Source organism: Cucurbita moschata, unplaced genomic scaffold, assembly GCF_002738365.1.
Source record: "Cucurbita moschata cultivar Rifu unplaced genomic scaffold, Cmos_1.0 Cmo_Scf00056, whole genome shotgun sequence".
Taxonomy (NCBI): domain Eukaryota; kingdom Viridiplantae; phylum Streptophyta; class Magnoliopsida; order Cucurbitales; family Cucurbitaceae; genus Cucurbita; species Cucurbita moschata.
The window spans coordinates 885,363-893,726 of NW_019268572.1; the positions used below are offsets into that span (position 1 = coordinate 885,363).

General features: G+C 40.8%; 1 long non-coding RNA gene across 1 annotated transcript; it reads left to right on the forward strand.

Annotated features, from left to right (window-relative positions):
- Positions 1–6,623: 6,623 nt before the first annotated feature.
- Positions 6,624–7,506, forward strand: LOC111436597. The gene is made up of 3 exons (XR_002709277.1): positions 6,624–6,720; positions 6,795–6,936; positions 7,038–7,506. It is a non-coding gene; the product is annotated as an uncharacterized LOC111436597 (long non-coding RNA).
- Positions 7,507–8,364: the final 858 nt, after the last annotated feature.

The window sequence follows — 8,364 nt, forward strand, 5'->3', positions numbered from 1 at the left end:
GGCTAAGTCAACTGAGGGGCAAAAATGTCATTTTGCCCCTCCAACCCAAATAGGGGTCCAAGGAGAATCCAGCCAGATTGCCTGCAAAAGAAAGAAGAGGTTAGAGAGAGGTTAGAGAGAGGTCGGCCGGGAAGATTAACGGACCACCGCCGGAATCCATCTCCAGACGAGACTCGTACCAGGATTGAGGGGCTATCAAGGCCTACGCACCATCAAAGCCTAAGAACATTTCGCGGGGTAAGGTTTCTGAACGATATTGCTCAGATCTGAGTTTTCCCCTACGTGAATCAACCCTAAAATGTTGAAATCTTCACCTAGGAACAACTCACGCACGGTCTGTGAAGAAGTTTGGCCGAGACCTCAACCCAAAGGCAGAGATCCGAGGGTCATCCCAGAACGGTGAGCGAACTTCCGGCGTTCTTAAATCCTCCGATAGTCAAGAAAAAAATTATAAAAAGAATACTAGGACGTAGCCTGTAACACGATCTAGAACGTTGCCGAAGGAATCATATTGATCCGATCTACGGATCGAAAGATATGAAAATCGGAAAACAAAAACCGACTGGGTTTCGGTTTCCAGAGGACAGAGAAGAAAAAAAAAGAAAAAAAAAACGCCCGGCGAGCGACGGAGGGCGGCGACAGGCGCCGGACACGCGTCGACCACCGGCTGGAGCAACGCAGCTCCAGCGAGGCGTCGACACGTGTCGCCTGCAAGCCGGGCCGAATCGCAACGCGAGCCGAGCCGACCGGATCGGGCCGGGCCGGGCGACCCGCGACTGTGCAGAATTGGGCGCGCGTGCAGCCTGCGGCTGGCGCCTTCCCGCGCGCGTGGCCCCGCACTTCCAGCGTGCTGCTGGGCGCGTGAGCGCGCGTGGAACGGCTAGTTTGGCCCGGTTGTTTTCTGTTTTCTCGATTTTTGTCCCGGCTCTAGTTCTAATACTGTTTTTACGTGGATAGGGACTTAATTTAGAGAAATCAGTAGTGTTGGACACCTCACGGGCAAAGAAACACTAGCGAAGGGGCACGCGTCAACCAGGTAAGTCACCACCCGGTATTTAGGAAGAAATACTTGTAGGGTTCGCTTGGAATTGTATGTATGCATGTTAGTAATTTTGCCTTAAATTAGCTCTCCATGAATGAGATTAATTAGATGGATTGTTACGATGTGTTGGGTGAATTATCTGAGTGTTGCTTGTATGCCTTAAGCTTCCGTTGTACGTATGCATGCGTTTAATTTATGTTAGAATTGTGTATGCCGGGTTTCGGGTGTTCGATGGACGAATTTGCCCCATTGAACGCGAACCTCGTGCTCTGGGTGCTTGATGGAGGTCATCGCCCCGTTGAGCCGGTATGCCTAGTTTGCATGAATTACATACTATGATGTTAGAAGAAGATTGCATGCACCCTCTGTTAATTGCTAGGGCCCATTTCTATGATAAGATTAGGGAATTTCTTTTAGGAGCGATATGCCGCTCTAGACAGACTTAATTTTCCCCTAGAAACTTAGCGGTTTACCACGGTAAGAAAGTACCTAAGGGGGTTCATAGATTGCTAGCGTGAGAACGGTATCTATAGCTTCGTGGGAGGACCAAGGGCCCCTGATCAGTCCTTACTGTTCTTAGCCATTTCGCATGGGAAATGTGTCCCCACGTCGTACAGCCCATTAGCTGCATGGGAACGGGTTGGGTCGCGCCCCCCATAGGAGGACTATATGGGCGTAGGGGTATTCAGCACACCCCTAGGCTAGGTACCATGTAGTTCTAGATAGCCATGTAGAGGTAGCGCCTCATAGAGAGATACCGACCATATTAGCTTGGCATAAGGAACCTCTAGGTGACTAATGAAAGGACGATGAACTGGTGAAACCCAAGGGGCAAGCCCCAAGAGACTAAGGTTAGAACCCGATGTCCTAGAACCGAATTAGGAAACCGTGGGAGTTCTGCTAAATTAAGATGCGAAAAGAGCCTACAAGTAGGTGGCTTACTGAGTATAATTTTTATACTCATCCTTGCTATGTTTTCTTTTTTTTTTCAGGGGCGCGAGGCGTCGGTCAAGAGTGGGCGTGATCTGAAGGGAATTGTCACAGAGGAATGGGTTGTCCCGGGGCGTCAGTCCAGTCTTAGTCATCATTTTTGTATTCACATTCTTTTTAAATTTATTTTCCAAACGGTCTTGTGTTCTGTGTTTATCATTCGAAAAACTTTATTGAAATTTGATGATTTTCGCTACTTCATATTTAAATCTCTTGTGCATCTGTGTCGTGTCGTTAGTCACTGTCCGTAGTAAAATATTGGGCTGTGACAACGTGTTATACGTCGCCGAACACCACAGAACAGAAAAGGGCCCGCATGATATCATGGCGAACATAAATATCGTATTTCATTCTTTCGTAACATAAAGGGGAAGAATCCCGATGCACGTGACATACATATATGCATGAGGTCCCTTAACATATCTAACATGGCATTACATAAGCAGTGCTAACATCGCATTTACGTTTCTTACATTACATGGCATCTCACATGACTTACATTACATGGCATATTACATAAACATTCCAGTTGCATAAACATCTCATGACATGACTCGATAATTCTACGTGTATCTATGGCATCAATCAACATATTCATGGCATATAATACTAACATCTCATTCATGACTTTACATAACATAAACAGTCAACACCATCTATACATCACATAATCATAACACATAAATATGGTGCATGTAGGGGCCACAGGGCACGCACCATCATACAACATGTAGTAAGCTAACTCCAACAGTAAGGTCACTTACCTCGATGGTCTTGGTTGGAGTCACTCACAACGAGCTAATCCCAGCGGTTAAATACGTCCTATGATAATCACATAAAAATTTAGAACCTTTCATAAGGTACCCTAGCTAAACCTCATGCTATTTATCAAAATAAACCCCTGACCTAAGCTATCTTTAACATTTAGGAACCATACTGACCTCGGATGGTAAAACTAAGGGCAGAAACAGCTTCGGAGGGGCCAAAAACCTTGGAATCGATATATTATAGTGATACCTTGCCGCTAAGCCTAGTTGCCAAGCCGGCCAACTAAGCCACCAAGTCGAGCTGCGGGAATTGACGAAACCGAACAGATTTCGTACACGTGCGAGCCGACCCGCACTGTGTACTCGTGCGAAGCTGCCGGAGCTGCTGGGTGTGCGTCTGCGGCTTGACCCGATTCCAAAGATCTCGCCTTCCTTACTCGACAAGTGACGAAACCCTAGTTTCCGCCTCCCCGATTCCAGCGACACGCCGACAATCCCACAACGTCCTCAACACCGATTTCCAACGGTCAACCTTCTTTGACAGAATGATCCCAACATCAATGCCTTACTTCTACTCGATTCTTCCTCCGAAGAGCAACCCCAACGTTCCAGAGGAAAGTTTGGAGAGAAAATCGTTTTCAAGGGGTAAAAGGTTGAGCACAGGAATATAAAAATAATACGAAACATTTGCATTCTAGGGTTTTTTTTAGGATAAGGAAACTCAATAGGAAGGTAATAAAAGTCTAGCACGAATCCTCCTATTTTTGGGAGATTACATTTAATTATTTATTTTATTTTTAGGTAATAACTTGCTTGTTGAAAATTGCACATTTTCTGCCTAGAATACATGCATAACCTAATATCCTATGATATATAGAAATAAAATAAAATCTTAACCCAATCAAATAAAAATGAAAAATCTGAATCGTTACACAGAGTATGCCCACTGGATAAGGACAGTGGCCTAGCGGTGTGCGAATTATGGGCTGTGTGTAGAGTATATGGTACACGTCCACGATTACCCGTTAGGACAGCACCGTACGGAAAAAGAAACGAAACGAAACGAAAGATAGGTCCCATCATTTTATTGCATGTAATTGTTGCATAACCTCGATAGGGGGTCACTTACTGAGTATTTCTTTAAATACTCAAGCCATGTGCTACTACATTTTTCAGGTTAAGGCAAGGCACTCATGTACGGCTAACGACGACATCGCAACTCATGACCATGACACATGCATAGGGTAGTGGTATTTATTTTCTTAAACTTAGGCTCGACTAGGTTGTTTTTAACTTAAACTCTTATTCATTTTGTTTAGTCTTTTGTTGTGCCGTTTTAAAGATGTTTTCGAAACACGTAAGTTCATGGCTGTGGTTTAAGATAAAGATTATGTTTTATGGAATTTAAATGAAGGCTTCCGCATTCAATGTTTATGGTAAGTATACAGTAGCGACCTTAAATTAAATAGAAAATTTCAGTCGTTACAAAAAACATCTCAACAGAGTCTGTTGTTTGTTACTAATAAAAAATCACTTCAACCATCCATTTCATATACATTATAAACAAGAGATATTAACGAACACAATACTTCCAAACTTTTCACATATCCAATAAGGTATTAACAAAAAATCATTTTCAAATAAGTTTAACACATGTTATAAGAAAAATAATCGAATCAAGTACTTTTTCCAAAAGTTTTCATCCCCTCCAACTCCCCCACCCCCTCGCTACCACCACCACCACCACCACACATACGCTCAATCTTATGATAAGTAATTATTTGTCTGTTCAACCAAACCGCTTCAACCGCCCCTTTCACATACTTCATAAACAAAGGATATTAATAAACATAATACTTGCAAACTTAAAAATAAGTAATTTTCAAACAAGTTTAACATATGAGTGTCTTAGCAATGTGTGAATTCACGGTTGTCCATCCTTCTTTGTGTGAACCTTTGTCCATAACATAATCCTTGAGATCGAAGTTGGATCCGAAGAATTTTTCTTCTGCAAAATGAAATAAATATACTAAATTCACACATATAACATGAGAGTAGAATAAAACTACAATATTGATATTTACCATCTCTTCAGCCAAACGGACATATCCTTTTCTACTACATGTAAGAGGGAGTTGTCTCTTCTTCATGGCTTTAAACTTTTCACTTTTCAACTACTCAATAAGACAACATATGTTTTTGTTATATCAAAGTATATAATAATTTTAAAAATATTATACATAAGTTTTTCGATATATAAATATTCATTATCATGAAATTTGACAAAGTCCATCCAATCATCTACAGATTGCAAATGATCTGTTGCAGTGGTACTTCTTCTGTTGGGGGCATTGCCAATTTGTTTTACCATGGGAGATTTTCCAGCCATCCATAATCTACCCATTTGTTGAAAAATAAACTTTTTCTGCCAATCATTGTTCACAATGTACCTTGATTAAAGAACTAAATGGTTATTAGTAATATTATACAAATGATTAAAACTAGATAAATGAATTAAAATTACTTCATACCTCCATAGACTTCCATAACACTAATTTTAGCGTGGTAGGTAATTTCTTCCAATTCTATAACGTCACAGGTACAACTTCCCTTACAAGTGGACCAAGAAAAGAAGTCAATCTTACAAATTCATCCCCTATGGGCTGTCCATATTCATTAAAAACAAGTTTCACTCTAGATTGTCCATCAAAAGCTATTGTATTCATCTTTGTTGGACCTCTTTTTCTTTTTGATAGAGTTGTTGTTTCATGGGGGTTTCCACTAATTACATGATCTTCTTTTCCAGTTCTATTTTCATTACAAACTTCAAATTGCCTAAGGGTTGCTAGCCTTGTGTGAGTAGCTCGGGAGTCTATTGTAGGAATTGAAATATGATTAGGTTTCAATGTCTTCCCATTACCATTAGGTGAAAAGGGTTCAGGGAGGACAATAATAGGGTGGTTAGGTATATGTGATTTTTCTCCTTTCAACCCTTTCAACTTGTAGTTTCTGGTCATGCAACATTTCATCACTACCAATCTTTCTACATCTACATTCTTTAAGTAGAGTAATATCAATATCCCCCATACTTTTTTCAAAATGTTTAGTATGATGAGACCTTTTTCTTCGAGTGACTTTTAGACAACCGATATCTTCTTTGTGTTCTAAAGTTAAAGTTTGAGGTGGTACCTTATCTCCCTCCATTTGAATCTGAAACCAAAATTAATAGATAATCATTATGCACGAAATGAAAATAAAATCAAGAATGCAATTTCACATCATTAACAAAGGATCATCACAAAATAAATATTATATATGGAGTATAATGTGTTCACAAAAAATATTTATACAATGTCCCAAATTGTTCATCAAATAAAAACGCCCTCACAATCTTCTCTTGCATAAGTGATCTCATCATTTTCATCAATGTCTTCCAATGTACTTAGAATTTGTTCATTGACAACCATCGTACACTATATTCATGATTGTACATATCAAAGTCATGAAATCCTTTGTGTGGTCCTTTTAATAAGACATACCAATTTGAAGTATCATTTTCTCTAACATAAAACCTGTGTTTGGCTTGTGAGGCCAAGATGAAAGGTTCACGTACAAATATCCTTTGACTTTGATGTAAGTTAATGTAAGAATTGCAATAAGTGAAGAGAGAGAAATGTCAACTGTACTGCTCTTTTAGGGTTTTTTTTTTAAAAAAAAAGAAAAGAAAAGAAAGACGGCCGAGAGTAAAAGTGAAAAGAAGAAAGAAAAAAGGAAAGGAAAAGAAAGACAGCAAACACGAAAAGAGAAAAAGAAGAAAGAGAAGACAAAGGAGAGGGTTGAGTGGAGGAGACGAACAACGGAGCTTGAGGCGCTCGTCAGCAATGGTGGGGCCAAACGGTTGAGGAAGGGAGAACGCCGACGGTAAGCCCTAGTGGTGTGATTTTCGTTGTTCCTTTCCAAAACCCTAATACATTTCACTGGATCGGTGTACCTAGATTATTGTCGAGGGAAGTTGGTGAGTCCTTGTGAAGAAGAAGACATGGGGTGCTGAGAGGAAAGGAAGATCAAGAAGAAGGTGGGACAAAGAGGCCGAAAATTGAGGGGGCACGGCCTGACTCGACCCGACCCGACCCACATGTACAGAACCGAAACTCGATTTTTTCCATTTCACACCATTTCCTTCGTCTTTATTCAGACTTATGTACTTGACTCACACATTCCATAATGCCTTATTATAGGAAAATTCCAATTAGCTTAGTCAAGGGGACACTTGAAGACTCGATAAAGTTTTGGGAAGTCTATGATCAGGTAAGTAACCATCTAGAGCAAGTTTTTAAGTAATTGCTTGTAGGAGTCGGTTTGGATTTGTGCCCAAATAATTTAGTACCGTATTTTGGAATGGATAAAGTTAGTTCATGGAGGTGGTACTTCGATAATGTGTGTGGATGTACTTTGATTGTCGTTATGGTTATATACATTCGTTGGCATGAATGTGAAACTGCTGATAGGCGTTTGAGATGGTATGTTTTTATGTTGAGCTAGATGGTTATTATGTGATGTAGCATGGTGACGTGTTGTTGCTGTGGTTCTTTGTTAGGCATTGGTGTGGGGCTTGGGTAGCCCATGGTTACCCTTTGTGAGTTGGATCATTTATTAGGTGCTAGTTATCATAAGTTATGAAGCACATAGATGACAGTGTACCGTTTTCGTAGTCACCCACAAGGGGGGTAATCACAGTATATTACTGTGATAGCATGTTAGAGGTGCTTAGTGGGATGAGCCATGACCTTTTTACTGATCCAGCCAAGCGGCATAAGGACAAGTAGTTATTGTTCTTAAGACAGGTAGTTTTACTGATCTGAGCCGACAAGGGCGTAAGACAGGTAGTGACGGACCCGGCCTTGAAAGGCACAGTGGCAGGTAGTTACTGATCTTAGGAACAGTAAGATGTTGCTAGACACCACTAGGTCTCTAACTAGCGACTATTTGACCATAAAACTTAGGATTCAGGAGAAAAGTAGATTTGTGTCGGTGGCGGGGACGTGTGGAGTCGTGCAGCTGCAGAAGGGGACCCTTAGATTGAGTCCTCTTCTCCCATGTCGTTTTGGTTATGATTTTGACGTTTTTTGAAAACCTGCGATATTTTGTAACCATTTCTTTTGATGTGACTCCGTGGATTCTCGTTATGTGCAGTCTTTTTTTGAAATGTATATATCACGCAACTTTTAACTTTTAGTCTCTTGTTCAAAGAACAAGAAGTATTGAAAGATTTTTTTTTTACTCATGAGTCCACGTGGCGACCCGTGATTTGGTATTTTTGAAGATCGGTCGTTATAGCTTTGGTATCAGAGCCCCAGGTTGTTAGGTCCTGTAGACCTTCCTTAACTAGAGTGTCAGTTGGGCCCTCTGCAGCTCAGCTCGTAGCCATGTTCCTCCTCGATCAGGTAACCCAGGGAAGTAAATTACAAGGGGTAGTAATAGCTGTAGTCTTATTGTAGTTTAACTTTTCATGATGTGACATGAATCCATAGACCGTTATGGTTAAGGTTTGGATTGGACATGTAG